Consider the following 14,292-nt stretch of genomic DNA (forward strand, 5'->3'; position numbering starts at 1 on the left):
TGACAGAGACAGAAAAGTGCAGTTTGACAGAAATTCTCAAAGTCATGGATAAAGCTCACTATTCTGTCACCCTTCAAGGTGATAAAACGACAAGATCACGCTCCAGAGTTATCTTACAAGGACTACATCATGATGTGTGAAAACATAATGTTCCTATCGTCCCTATTTAGGTTGACTTATTTCACCAATCTCCCTGTAATCTGTTGGAAACCCACCAGTAACACAGCACCTTCAGGCAGCTCAGATATGTGGTGATATGTGGGCTCTATTTTAAGCATGTGAATCAAAAATAATTAGGCCCTGAGATTGCGAGGCGTTATTAAAATGCTAAACAGTTGAATGGGTGGATAACAAGACAATCTAAACCTCATCAGGACATGGGAGGGAAGGACGGAGGGAGAAAATAGAACATGTCTGCTTTGTATTCACTGTGGGTGATTGTTATTTCATATATTACAGAATGTAATATGCCCATAGAACATTATTGACCAAATGAACTCAATGCTGATGTATTCACTCTCCCCTACCTGTAGTGGTTTGATATATTTTTGGTTTATTTATAATTTTTGGTGAATTCAAACACATATGCCTAACCTAAGCATGCTGCTTCACATATCAACAGTAGTGAACATTTGCTGCAGAAATATTAACTGTTTTTATTAATTGATCATAGTATAGCTTTTGCTATATTGAAATGTTCATTAGGCCTACTGGACGGATTTCTCCATAGAGGTGTCTGTTAGGGTGGAGATCAAATCTTCAGCAGAGTCATCCTTCACATCCTCATCAGTAGCGATCATGTCCTTAGTGCTCTCAGGGGTCAGTGCCATGTCAGGAGTGGAGTTCTGGGTGCTTGAGTCTGATGTGTGAACCTCTGTCATGGTCTCTGATGACTGGGTGGTCACCATGGAGATCTGTATCTGAGAGGTGGCAGTGGTCTGTGTGTCTGTGTTCATATCTGTTGTCTGTGTTTCTGTCTGCGCCTGTGTCGAAGTGTTGGTAGTGGATGGCTTTCTCTCTGTCCTAGTTGCCATAGACGAGGTGGTCAGAGGGACTCCAGGTAGCTGCCACTCCAGCGGGAGGATGGCCAGGTTCCTAGCCAGGGAGAACTGGGAGAGGGAGCTCTACCCGGAGGAAGAGGGGGGTTAGGTTGAGGTCAGAGGGGAAACTGCATGGATGTGTGAATCTCTGTCTGTCCGTATAGTAAGTCAGGTTTCAGTAACTTACGTGGGCACGTGGTAGAGTCGGAGAGTCAGGTCTTATGTATATTTCCTCCACATAGGTCTTCACTTGCCGGGGTGTCCTTTGATTTGCCTGCATAAGACAATTGCAATACCCAATGATAAAACATTATGGGAAAGATCTTTTGCTCACGATAAAATATGATACAGCATGTTTGCTTGTCTCACAGAGTTCGGTCTTTGTCCCAAATGAGTTCCCTTGTCTGTTTCTGGTGTTGTACTTCTGTGTTCGTGGTCTTGAGATGATTTCAATAGCTGGACTTCAGTCCAGTCTTTCTCCCTCCCTACCTTTCCATTACTCTTGTCCTTGACCTTTTTGGTTGTAACATCTCCTCCAGACCAGTCTGAGCCTGTTTAGACATTTTGATTTTGAAGACACATCTTTCCAAGTGGAGCAATATCATTCTATATCTAATCAACAGACAACCCATAATACTCACCAGTATCAGATGCAGTATCTTCGTCCTGGTCCTTTTTACTCTGTCTGTACTGAGAGGCACGAGTTTTCTTCAGCTTGACTTTCCCTCCACAGCAGAAGAGAGTGAACAGCTGCAGGGCCGCCACAGCTGGATAGATGCTCTGCTTCTTCTCTTTCTGCTTGGTCTCCTTTGCTTTCTCCACAGGGGAGACCTCAGGGTCACAATCAGTACATCAGTTAGAAATCTACTGATATTTCAAACTACAATATCAATAGCCAATGAGCTCTAGTGTGTTTCCATGGCAAAATGTTACCCAATAATAACTAGGGTTAGTGCTATCCGAGATCCTTGAGACATCCCTACCCTAAACCCTAACCTTACCTCTACCCTTACCCTAACCATTTCAATTTCAACTTCAATGGGGGTAAGGTCAGAGTTGGGACGTTCCATGGATTCCGTTAAGACTTTTTAACTAGTAGGGCCTACCCCATCCGAAGGGGCATTGTGACATTATCACATTTGTCAAGCAGTATCAAATTCAACACAATATACTGTGTTTTCCTTATTGTGGTCATTATCAATTATCAAATGCATTGGCAAATCCTCATTGATAAGCAGGTTTGGATGTCTTACCGAGTTAGATCTATGTTTATTGTCTTTTTCTGTTTCCAATGTCGTTCTGCGTTTGTGGTCCTGAGATTTACATTTTAGTCATTTAGCAGACGCTCTTATCCAGAGCGACTTACAGTTAGTGAATACATATATTATAAAAAAAATTATACTGGCCCCACGTGGGAATCGAACCCACAACCCTGGCGTTGCAAACGCCATGCTCTATCAACTGAGCTACATCCCTGCCGGCCATTCCCTCCCCTACCCTGGACGACGCTGGGCCAATTGTGCGCCGCCCATGAGTCTCCCGGTCGCGGCCGGCTGCGACAGAGCCTGGATTCGAACCAGGATCTCTAGTGGCACAGTTAGCACTGCGATGCAGTGCCTTAGACCACTGCGCCACTCAGGAGATTTCTGAACTTCAATCCAAACTTTCTCTCTCCGAACCTTTCCTTTACTCTTGTCCTTGATCCTTTTCACATCACCTGCAGAATAGTCAGAGCCTGTAAGTGAAACATTTCCAAGACACATTATGTTTTTTTTTCCAAGTGAAGCCTAAATAATTGTACTATGTAGCAGCACTAGTCAATATACACCTCCTCACACTCACCAGTATCAGAGTCACTATTGTTGTTCGTATCGTGTATCGTTGTTGCCTTTCTCCCCTCACCACTCTGGGAGGGATCAAATGGTGTCTTCTTCATCCTGACGCAGCTCAGCAGTGTACACAGCTGAAGAAAGGTCAGGGCTGGAGGGATGCTCTTCTCCTTGGGTTTCTTTTTATGTTTATGGGTCTCCTTTCGTTGCTCCCAAGGAGAGACCAGAGTGACAGGGTCACTAAGTGTCTGACCCATAACACGCTAGGGTAGTGTACTGCTGTAATCAATCAAATCAGTTATAGGTTGAGAGATGTAGCTAACACGCTCTACCTGAGCTTGTCTAACAATTTTAATGTGGTCTGGGATTATGTTAGAAGTGTGTTTCCGTGGCAACATGTTACCTCATAATGTTCCCTAGCGCTCCATCCCTGGTAAAGTGGCATTGTGACATCATCAAGTTATTTACTCATCCACATATCCACCCAGAACACTGGAGCAGCCTATTACTATAGACCTAGTCTGCCTATATGTCTGTATGTCTGTCTGTCTGTACAGATGTAGGATCTTAATTTGATCACTCTTTTGTTGCTGAGATTTGTACTGCAGAGCAAGAAATGCAAACTTGTATTGTATTACAAAAGGCTTCTAAAGTTTGTAATTTCCATTTTAAAATGTCAGACTTGATTTGCCCAAACAGAAAATGTATCAACCCCTACAAAAAATGTCCATTCATTATAATCCACATCATAATTCACATTTCCTGTTGCTGCAGAATTATTTTCCTGCTGTAGCAAACTGGCTCAAATTAAGATCCTACATCTGTATGTCTGTCTCTCTCTCTTTCCTTCTCTCTCCATCTCTCTCTCTGCCTGTACTCATATTCAACCTCTGCCTTCACCCTATTGCAGCACTTTGTTTTCTCATCTATTGCCTGCCTGCATCATGTTGCAAGGAGAGGGTGGCTGAGCACAGGTCAATCACTCCACATTGAGAATGATTATACAGTTGATTATCAAGTGCCACACTCAACATATTACTACTGTTGGCAATCAGAATACATACTTGTTGTAGTCCAAGAGTCTACTCAGTGAATACATGCAGGCCAGTGGGCAAGAGTCATGGCAACACATCTATATTCACACCTCCTCTATGTCTGCACTATTAAAAGCAGATCGCCGCCACATGTAGCATAAGAGATAGGAAGCCTCCCTGGCTCAGCGCCTGTTAGTGTCAGATTTGAAGAGCTACATGTCAGCCTGATAATTACTCTGTGTCATCCACTGAGGCAATTAGTGATAAAAGCTCACACAACGTGATAGGCTAACACCTCTGTAGGTACCTGGATGGATCACAGTAGCTTATCCACTTCACTCAGACCACTAATGATAGGTTTGCAGGTATGCACGCACGCACACACGCACAAACACAAACACACACCACATGCACTCACTCACACACACACACACACACACACACACACACACAGGCACACACGTCACACTCACACACTCCTATTGTCATACAGTAATGGTTGGTGTAGGTGGACTGCGGGACCATGGGTCGTAGGTGTTAACCAGATGAGAGGCGACTGCAGGACCATGGGTCGTAGGTGTTAACCAGACGAGAGGCGACTGCAGGACCATGGGTCGTGGTTGTTAACCAGACGAGAGGCGACTGCAGGACCATGGGTCATGGTTGTTAACCAGACGAGAGGCGACTGCAGGACCATGGGTCGTGGTTGTTAACCAGACAAGAGGCGACGGCAGGACCATGGGTCGTGGTTGTTAACCAGACGAGAGGCGACTATAGGACCATGGGTCATGGTTGTTAACCAGACAAGAGGCGACGGCAGGACCATGGGTCGTGGTTGTTAACCAGACAAGAGGCGACGGCAGGCTGGCTGTCATAAAGGCGCTCAGAGAGACCTGTGACACTGCGCATACTAATGTCAACTGAATTATTCATCTGTAGCGCGCAACATCCAACAGCAGCGCAGCTAGCTAACGGCCTGGTTTATATCAGTCAGGGATGAGAGGCCTTATCTACATCACAGAAACTCTAACCAACGGCCTAAGTGATGCTATATGCTAGACAGAGGAGAAAAGAGGGATCATAGACAACAGAAAATAAACAGACTGCAGCTAGCTGAATGTAATGGGGAGCAGAGGCTTTTTCTATAGTGCAGTAGCAACAGTATATGTCTGTTGAGAGCACTAGTGGTAGGGGTGATTTACACTCTCTCTTTATGATGGTCCATGTCAATGCCCTGCTTAGCATTGATATAACGATACAGAAAAAAGCATGGAAGAAAATTACATTTCCATTGGCCTCCCTAGCTGGGATGAGATAACAAAGATATCATCACTGTGTGGCTGGTACTCTAATTTATTGATGTTGTGTGAGGAAGAAAGTGGTGCTCTCTCCATATGACATATAGCACACACACACACACACATACACACACACACACACACAAACACACACACAGAAAGACAGTTTATCTGTCCATGTCGTCTGGTGGTCGACTCCATAGAGATCCTATTAAATTACAAAAGGGTCAATGTCATAATCCCTCACAGTTATAGAAGGTGGTGATAAAGGCAGCTATTTTCGTCAGGAGAAATCCAAAACCAGTCTAATTGGAATGAATGGCAGTAGAGGCATCGGTGATGCATTTCCTGTTTTTACTTCTGCAAGAAAATAAAAGAAAGGTATGATAAATATCAGAAGTTGTGTAATAGAAATATTGTAACCCCAAAATATTGACGTATAATTATAAATACAGTTTATACAGGTTTATACACATTTTCGGTCTAAATAGCCTCTAAAATATATGTAAACAGACCGTAAATGTCAACATTTGTATTTTTTTAGAAAGCTGTGAGTGTTATTATATTATACAATATCAATACTTGTTGCATTTAAAACTTGTCTAAATCCTATCATCAACTGATTTCAGCAAGTGTATGCTGTGGATTGACTGCATTGTTTAAATGGAATATTGGCATATTGGCACAATTTGAAAAATGTATGGAATCATGCCTCTAAAACTGGCTGGCTATAGCTAGCAAACATACAATGCAGATAATCTCCAAATTCATTGTTTTACACAATATCTTATCACAGCACTGCAAACCATGTTTGACCAAGTCCCTGACCAAAATGGCTGATGCTTTAGACCATCATAAGAAGGTTCATATCCCTTCTAGTATTCTAATTCCTAATTCTATTTCCAAAGCATCCTGTAGGCTTCATAGAAATGGGAAATTGCCCTGCTTATAGTGAACGTTGCATCATCACCATCATCTAAATGGTGTCACGCCTCATCTTCTAAAGTGTCCCATATGTAGGGAGAGAATGTATAGGCTGATGACCAGTGGTGAAAGAAGTACCCCGTTGTCATACTTGAGTAAAAGTAAAGATACCTTAATAGAAAATGACTCAAGTAAAAGTGAAAGTTACACAATAAAATACTACTTGAGTAAAATTATAAAAGTATTTGGTTTAAATATACTTAAGTACCAAAAGTAAATGTAATTGCTAAAATATACTTAAGTATTAAAAGTAAAAGTATAAATCATTTAAGCAAACCAGACCATTTTCTAGTTTTGTATTTTATTTACGGATAGCCAGGTGCACACTCCAACACAGATATAATTTTCAAACAAAGCATGTATGTTTAGTGAGTCTGCCAGATCAGAGGCTGTAGGAATGACTAAGGATGTTCTCTAGATACTGTAAGTGAGTGAATTGGACCGTTTTCCTGTCCTGCTAAGCACTCAAAATGTAATGAGTTGTCACGCCCTGGCTCTGGGGACTCTTAAATGTTGAGCCAGGGTGTGGACTTGTTATGTTTAGTTTTCTATGGGTTTTGTTCTACATCGTTTATTTCTATGTTGGCCAGGGTGGTTCCCAATCAGAGACAGCTGTAGCTCGTTGTCTCTGATTGGGGACCATACTTAGGCAGCCTGTGTTCACTAGTTCATTGTGGGATCTTGTTCCGTATGGTTTGTTGTATTACCTTGGACTTCACGTATCGTTTTGTTGTTTTTGTTCTTGTTGTGTACACTTAATAAAGTATGTACGCCTATCACGCTGCGCCTTGGTCCGCTTCTCATAACGATCGTGACAGAAGATCCCACCAAGAGAGGACCAAGCAGCGTGCCAAACAGGAGAAGTTGGCGATGTCCCAGGTGGGCGAATGGTGGTCTTGGGAGGACATATTCGCGGGCAGAGGGCCATGGGCAAAAATAAATGCCCAGGCAGGAGAGGAGAAACGGCGCCAACCGTGCCGACGACGGACACGCGAGAGGCAACCCCAAGTAATTTTTTTGGGGGGGCACACGGCGTGGATGACGGGGCTGCTGGAGGCAGCTAGAGGGCGCATCGGCGATCTAGGAGAGGAGGCCACCAGGTTTGGGGGGCTGGAAGGATGGTTGGCGGAGCCTAGAGGTAGAGCAGAGCCAACTCCCCGTACTCAGGCTAGGCAGCGTGAGACTGGGCAGGCTCCGGGTTATGCGGAGCCACGTACGAGTGTTCCGTACGAGTGTTCCGGCACAGTCCTGTACGTCCTGTGCGAGCACCACGCACGTGTCGTGCTAAGGTGGGCATGTAGCCAGGACGGAGTGTGCCGGCTCAACGCTCGTGGTCTCCAGTACCCCTCCTTGGTCCCGGATATCCTGCGCCAGTGCCACGTGCTGTAGCGCCAGTACGAGTGCACAGCCCTGTACGTCCTGTGCTGATGCCTCACACACAGGGTGTGGAGATAGGCATTCAGCCAGGACGGGTTGTGTCAGCTCTCCGCTCCAGACCTCTAGTCCGTCTCCACAGTCCAGCCCGGCCGGTTCCTGTCCCTCACACCAAGCCTGTGGTGCGCGTCGCCAGCCCGGTCCGGCCCATTCCTGCTCCCCGTACCAAGCCTGTGGTGCGCGTCGCCAGCACGGTCCGGCCTGTTCCTGTCCCTCGCACCAAGCCTGTGGTGCGCGTCGCCAGCCCGGTCCGGCCTGTTCCTGTCCCTCGCACCAAGCCTGTGGTGCGCGTCGCCAGCCCGCTCCGTTCCTGCTCCCCGTACCAAGCCTGTGGTGCGCGTCGCCAGCCCGATCCGGCCCGTTCCTGTCCCTCGCACCAAGCCTGTGGTGCGCGTCGCCAGCCCGGTCCGGCCTGTTCCTGTCCCTCGCACCAAGCCTGTGGTGCGCGTCGCCAGCCCGCTCCGTTCCTGCTCCCCGTACCAAGCCTGTGGTGCGCGTTGCCAGCACGGTCCGGCCTGTTCCTGTCCCTCGCACCAAGCCTGTGGTGCGCGTCGCCAGCCCGGTCCGGCCTGTTCCTATCCCTCGCCCCAAGCCTGTGGTGCGCGTCGCCAGCCCGCTCCGTTCCTGCTCCCCGTACCAAGCCTGTGGTGCGCGTCGCCAGCCCGATCCGCCCGTTCCTGCTCCCCGCACCAAGCCAGTGGTGCGCGTCGCCAGCCCGGTCCAGCCCGTTCCTGCTCCCCTTCACACATTCTTCATTAAAATTCAGTACAAGTTCCTCAACAGATGGATTGACAGATTAGCCATATTGCTAATTGAACTATACGGAAATCAAGTTTTCCTGTTATCGTGCCATGTATGAAGGCTATGTAGAAGCTCATCCAATCACAATCGCCTGCAGAGTTTCGGGTATAAGTATTATTCCTGCACAGTAAAGAAACGCAGGGAGAGTTGGGTCCTGTGTGGCTCAGGTGGTAGATGCCAGGGTTGGATTCCCATGGGGGACCAGTACAAACAGGAAAATAAAAAAGGTATGGAAATGTATGCTCTGGATAAGAACTTCTGTTAATTGACTAAAATGTAAATGTAATATGAGAGTTCAAAGTGTTTTCCAGAAAGGTGGTTACCATGTTTTATTGAATGCTACCTGTTGCTCTTCAACAATTGCCAAGCTTTTCCCATACCAACTGTTAATTGAAGGGCCTTGTTCTGTGAAGGTGCAGAAATGACAGACAATAGAACAGGTGACTACTATGACACAGAACTTTCCAGTTTACGGTCAAAACAGATGAGTCTGTACTATCAATCAACTGTGTTACAATGAACAACTCCACAACACAAGTCTTTCTCCATGTGCATCTCCAGTATGCAAGGGATTTCCCTGTCTGTGTACAATAACAATAACCAGATTCCTCTATACAGATGCAGTACAGATATATAAGCAGGGAAAAGCATGAAAGTGAAACCTCAAAAAGTCTCTAACCTTTTTCAGCCAGGCAACATGCTTATAGAAATCTATGTTATACTCCATTCTGTTGGCCCATTGTAGCTTTGACTATTTTCTTCTTCAAACTCTACACTGTAACTTATCCTAGAGAGAGAGAGAGAGAGAGAGAGAGAGAGAGAGAGAGAGAGAGAGAGAGAGAGAGAGAGAGAGAGAGAGAGAGAGAGAGAGAGAGAGAGAGAGAAGAGCTCAGAAACTTAACAGAGCTTCTGAAAGAAAGATACTTTATCACTGTTAATCCCCTTGAATCCTTCTATCTGCTTCTTCCTCCTCTTCCCCTCCTACTCTCTCTCTTGCTGCAGAGAGACTGTAGTGGGGACCCTATGGTGTGCTGTGTCTAGGTCGGACCCTGGCTGTGTGGTTTGGAGCCCAGACAGAGGCAGGCTGAGAAGTGGCTAGTCTCTAATATCAGACTGCAGCACTACGACTCAGACCACGCCAGCTGGCTCCTCTCCCTCCCTTTCTCCTCCTCCCCTCTCTCTCTCTCTCTCTCTCTCTTTTATTCTCTGTCTCTCTCTCTCTCTCTCTCTCTCTCTCTCTTGCTTTCTGTCTGTCTCTCTCTTTTTATCCCTCTCCGTCTCCTACACAAACACTATCACTTTGTTATTTTTGTCTCTATTCCACCCCATAATCCCCCCCCCCCCTTCTGAAAGATGGTTCATATGCTCAATAGAACCCAGTAACAAGGTTTCCTGAATAAATACACCACACTAGCCAGTTTAGTGTGTGAAGTGAGCAGACAGGTTGAAGCTACTCACCCCTCCCTTCTCCAGCCAATCTAACAGGGTGTGTGCTGTGTCCATGGGGACCTGTCTGCTCATGGACTCATGCTCCTCCTGGTCCACCTGGCCCTCCAGGGCTACCCTGAGATCATCTACCAGCTGCAGCACCCTGATGTTGGGGTTAATGGCTGAGGTGAGGGCAAAGGTGGGGGCAGAGTTCGAACCCTGGGAGTGGTAACCCTGGGCCCCAAACTTCAAGAAGGCCTCGCAGAACCCTCCTGCCAATAAAATGAAATAATTTAGATTCAAGTTATGGTTAGGGCACATATCATAGGGGTGATACAGCCATCAGAGCCTTAAAACTAGCTATCCCAGAGTCTAACAATCCATTTTGACTTGTTTTGATTTTCTGAAATCAGATTACTATAAACTGTTTGCTGTTGACTATATTGTATGTGACTGCTCCACAAACAGGCGGTTAGGATTGCTGAGTTAAAGTATTATGTGCTGATGAATATATCATGCCAGTTTGAATTTCCAATGTGAGTCACTGAATACATCAACATAATGTGTGAAATAATTGAAAACATCCAACTGCTACCTAGCATAACCACTGGAGGGCACCCTCCCACTACAACGCTAGCTTCAACAGTGCCTGAACGCTGTCAGCTTTGAAAACTCAAGTGTTCCCTATAGGGATATTGTAGGGACATTGCATGGTGTATTGACTGCTTCTCTGAGTAAAGGCAGTGTGTCAAAGTGCTGTGCTCTGATGGTCTTTTAAATATTGCACTAGTCTGCACAGATATATATTCATGATCTCATGTCACCTTAGCTGTAGGCCTATTACAGGAATTGTTAGCATTATTAGCAATATGTTAGCCTGTATGACCATCTCTATGGGTGATGTCACGGTTTTCTCTGTCTTGCAGTGTACTGGGGGTCATTAGCACTATGCTATCTCTATTATTAGAGCCGTTTGTCTTGTGCCCCTTACAGGAACCCCAACAGAGTCATCTGATATCCTGCTATGGTTATGACAAACAGTGGTGACTGAAATGTATCACCCCTGTAAGAAAACATGGAGAGCTGAACAATATGGAAAGAGAGCTAGTTATAGAGTGTGGTGGACAACTACAGACAAGGATGTTGTATTTGTCTTTCTTGCTAGCACTGATTTTGCTGATAGCTGCTTTATTGAGGAAAGTTTTTTTCATTCTATGACATTGATATGTGGTTGTTTTATCGACCTTAGTTGAATGCACTGACTGTAAATTGCTCTGGATAAGAGTGTCTGCTAAATGACCAAAATGGAAATGTAATATAAATGATAGAGTATACATGGAATAGACCAGGTGGGGGAAGAAGAGAGGCAGCGTTAAAGACTAGCAGAATGGTTGATGTACAGTAGCCTACTGACAAGGACCATCTATTCAAAACCTGCTGAGTTTCCCACAGTAAATCTGCTCTAGTTGGAACAAGCTGAATCCCAGTATCTCAAACTTCAAGATCCTAAGAGGAACTTTCCTTTCATCATTTCAACTAAAATCCAAAGTACACAATTTATTTTGATTATGCTTAAAAAGAACTGAACAAAATGTAACATTCCTACTCTAAGTTAATATATTTAAATCTCAATGAAACCTTCAAGACATTACCAAATACCAGTCTAAAGAGAGCAGTAATTGCAAGCCGGGTTGTCTTTGAGGAGGTCTTAATAAAATAGAAGCTTACCAGCGATAATGTCATCCATTTGCTCCAAGGCTGCCTCCAGCATGTGGCTGGCATCTGACGCCATGGCAACGGGCTACTTCATACACTGTTACTCACCGGATCACCATGCACCGATAGGAGAAATTGAAATAGAGAAAGCGAGAGAGAGGGAGAGGGATGGAGGGAGTGATAGTAGAGCCGGAGAGAGAGACAGAGAGGAGCAGAAGGGAGGGGAGTAAGAGATGGGGACAGTTTTCAATCATGTCAGACAGATTATAATCAGCATTCAGTTGACTGGAGCTTTAGGGAGTTCTCTTTGCCTCTTAGATCTATTTACAGCAAAACAACAACAGCTGCCCCAGCCCTTTTTCCCATATACATATCCTCCTTTTGGCTTTAAATGTTCCTCTCATTTTGCGGGCGGAGTTCTTGCCATTGTCAGCAGTCCTATCCACTTGGGATGGGACCGCAACCTTGGCATTGTTTGTGTTTGTGTTTTTCTTCAAGTACTCCATTTGTCTTCCCTTTATTTCTTTAAGATGTTCTCGTTAACTTCATTCACAGGTTCGGAAGGTAACTGAACTAAATGACTATCGCCCCGTAGCACTCACTTCTGTCATCATGAAGTGCTTTGAAAGGCTAGTTAAGGACCATATCACCTCCACCTTACCCGACACCTGAGACCCACTACAATCTGCATACCGCCCCAACAGATCCACAGATGACGCAATCACCATAGCACTGTACACTGCCTATCACTGCCTGGTACAACAACTGCACCGTCCGCAACCGCAGGGCTCTCCAGAGCAGGGGCGGTGTGTTCATTAGGGCGATATGGGCGACGCACTGCCAAACGGGAAAAGGAAGGGATTTTTTTTCTAATCAATTATATCACGGCAACAGTAGTTATCAGTGTTCTAATCTAGACGTCTGATCTGCCACTAAATGTCCAATCAGGCTAAAGTCGTGCTTCAAATGGCCCCGCCCCTTTTGGGGCGATTTCAGTCAGGTTGAAAATCGCCCAGGGGTCTCTCATAGACTATCATGTAAAATCTTTTTTTTTCAAATATCAGAGCTTTCAATACAATCTCTATGGGTTTCTGAGGGCTTGCACTTACGCGCTTTCGTCATACGTAACATAACCATGAACGTAACTAAGAAAAGAGCGGGTAGCAGCGTCAATCAATTCACGTACTACTATCAACATGGCTAGCGTTCAGTGCAACTCGATTGTCTCTTTGAAAGAAGTTCACATCAAAGACCATTCAAAACGAGCTACTGGAGTGTATGCTAGCGGTCATGAGGGAACATATTGTGGAGGAGGTGAAGTCGGCGAACTTCGTAGCTATCCAAGCTGACGAGACCACGGACGTTTCTACACAGACACAGCTGGTGCTTGTGCTGAGGTACATAGATAGCAACCACAAAGTGCAGGAGCGCTTTTTTGAGTTCCTTCCCATCTCGGAATCAACCTCAGTCTCAATCGCCAGTGTGCTTTTGGAGAGACTGAACGGTCTTTTTGCCGACGACGTGAAAGTCAAACTGTGGTGCACTGGCACTGTACCAGGTTCTCATGAGCTACAACCTCCAGGAGACGTTCTCTGAGACTGTGACTCTGTTGAACATCCTCATAACTACTCCCATGACAACAGCTGAAGCTGAGAGATGTTTCTCAACTTTGACACGAGTTAAGACATTCCTGCGAAATTCAATGGGCCAGGAACGTCTGAATGCACTGGCCATGCTTTCCATGGAGAGGGAACTAGTCCTCAGCATGCCTGATTTCAATGAGAAAGTCATTGACCGCTTTGCTGCATTGAAAGAGAGAAGAGAACAGTTTCAGTACAAGTAATGTAGCCTCTCTCTCTCTTTGTCCCTCCCTGTCTGTCTCTTTAACACACACACGCCCAAATCAGTTCACAGTTGATGTTGTTTAAAATAGTTATTTTTCATTTTAAAAAAAGTAAAAAAAAAAAAATAATCTGTTCATGTTCATTTTTACAAATCTATACAATTGGCCAGAATATGGTTGTTCATATTTACAAATCTATACAATTGGCCAGAATATGGTTGTTCATTTTTACAAAGCCATACAGATAGCTGTGTTTACCTTTTCTAGAAATTATTTTCAAATTCTGTTTTCAGGCAAAATGTCTATCACTGTTCATTTTCACAAATCTATACAAGAGGGCAGAATATGGAAGTCTATAAAAATGTCTTATTACCAATAACTTGCATCAATGTTTTCAGTAGCCTCTATCAAAAGCTCCTGCTTGCTTGTTGTGAATTATGCTCAGGTGCACATATTTCCAATTCAACCATGAGGCAAAAAATGTGGTAAAAGCTCTTGTTGATCCTGCAATCTGAACAAATACCAAGATGCTGTATTTTCAGCTGATATTTCATTTGTTTATGGAAATGCATATTGTTTATGCAGTGTTGAGGAATGTGAAAGAACACCCTTGATTATTTTTACTGTGATAACTTATTTTGCTTTTGTAAGCCAACACTTTTGAGATCAGTCAATAAATGCTTCTGGCATTGACTTATATGCTGCCCCTGTCTTCATGTTGTTGCTGGACATATCTTTTTTAAAATGTGTGTAGGTCACCTAAATCATCAGAAAAATTGCCCCCCCTGAGAATTTTTTCAGGAGCCGCCACTGGTGGCCAGATAAATGCAGGGTGTGTGTATGTGTTTCAGAGGGTTAATGTACAGGTGGGTGTGTTGGTAGTAA

Source organism: Coregonus lavaretus, assembly GCF_964263955.1.
Source record: "Coregonus lavaretus genome assembly, chromosome: 21".
Taxonomy (NCBI): domain Eukaryota; kingdom Metazoa; phylum Chordata; class Actinopteri; order Salmoniformes; family Salmonidae; genus Coregonus; species Coregonus lavaretus.